The 1,047-nt window shown below is 43.7% G+C and overlaps 1 protein-coding gene across 1 annotated transcript in view; it reads left to right on the top strand.

The window, feature by feature from the left end:
• LOC107587245 (biorientation of chromosomes in cell division protein 1-like) overlaps window positions 1-1,047 on the top strand; it is a 5,214-nt gene that overhangs the window by 714 nt on the left and 3,453 nt on the right. The gene's annotated exons all lie outside the window — the stretch shown is intronic.

Below are 1,047 nucleotides of genomic sequence, written 5' to 3'. Positions count from 1 at the left end.
CTATCTGTATGTCTGTCTGTCTGTCTGTCTGTCTGTCTCTGTCATCTGTCTGTCTGTCTGTCATCTATCTGTCTGTCTGTCTGTCTCTATCTGTCTGTCTCTGTCATCTATCTATCTGTCTGTCTGTCTGTCTCTGTCATCTGTCTGTCTGTCTCTGTCATCTATCTGTCTGTCTGTCTGTCTCTGTCATCTGTCTGTCTGTCTGTGTCATCTATCTGTCTGTCTCTGTCTATCTGTCTGTCTGTCTGTCTCGGTCATCTATCTGTCTGTCTGTCTCTGTCATCTATCTATCTGTCTGTCTGTCTGTCTCTGTCATCTGTCTGTCTGTCTGTGTCATCTATCTGTCTGTCTCTGTCTATCTGTCTGTCTGTCTGTCTCGGTCATCTATCTGTCTGTCTGTCTCTGTCATCTATCTATCTATCTATCTATCTATCTATCTATTTGTCTGTCTGCCTGTCTCTATCTGTATGTCTGTCTCTGTCATCTGTCTGTCTGTCTGTCTGTCTCTGTCATCTATCTGTCTGTCTGTCTGTCTCTGTCATCTGTCTGTCTGTCTCTGTCATCTATCTGTCTGTCTGTCTGTCTCGGTCATCTATCTGTCTGTCTGTCTCTGTCATCTATCTATCTGTCTGTCTGTCTGTCTCTGTCATCTGTCTGTCTGTCTCATCTATCTGTCTGTCTGTCTGTATCTGTCATCTGTCTGTCTTTCTCTCTCATCTATCTGTCTGTCTGTCTGTCTCTGTCATCTATCTGTCTTTCTGTCTGTCTGTGTCGTCTGTGTCTGTCTCTGTCATTCATCTATCTGTCTGTCTCTGTCATCTATCTGTCTGTCTGTCTCTGTCATCTATCTATCTATCTGTCTGTCTGTCTGTCTGTCTGTCTGTCCTATCTGTCTGTGTCATCTATCTATATATCTGTCTGTCTGTCTCTGTCATCTGTCTGTCTGTCTCTGTCATCTATCTGTCTGTCATCTATCTATCTGTCTATCTATCTGTCTGTCTGTCTCTGTCATCTGTCTGTCTCTGTCATCTATCTGTCTGTCTGTCT

This window comes from Sinocyclocheilus grahami, unplaced genomic scaffold (genome assembly GCF_001515645.1).
Source record: "Sinocyclocheilus grahami isolate Dianchi unplaced genomic scaffold, SAMN03320097.WGS_v1.1 scaffold91.1, whole genome shotgun sequence".
NCBI lineage: Eukaryota > Metazoa > Chordata > Actinopteri > Cypriniformes > Cyprinidae > Sinocyclocheilus > Sinocyclocheilus grahami.
This window is presented reverse-complemented; position numbering and strand designations above follow the sequence as displayed.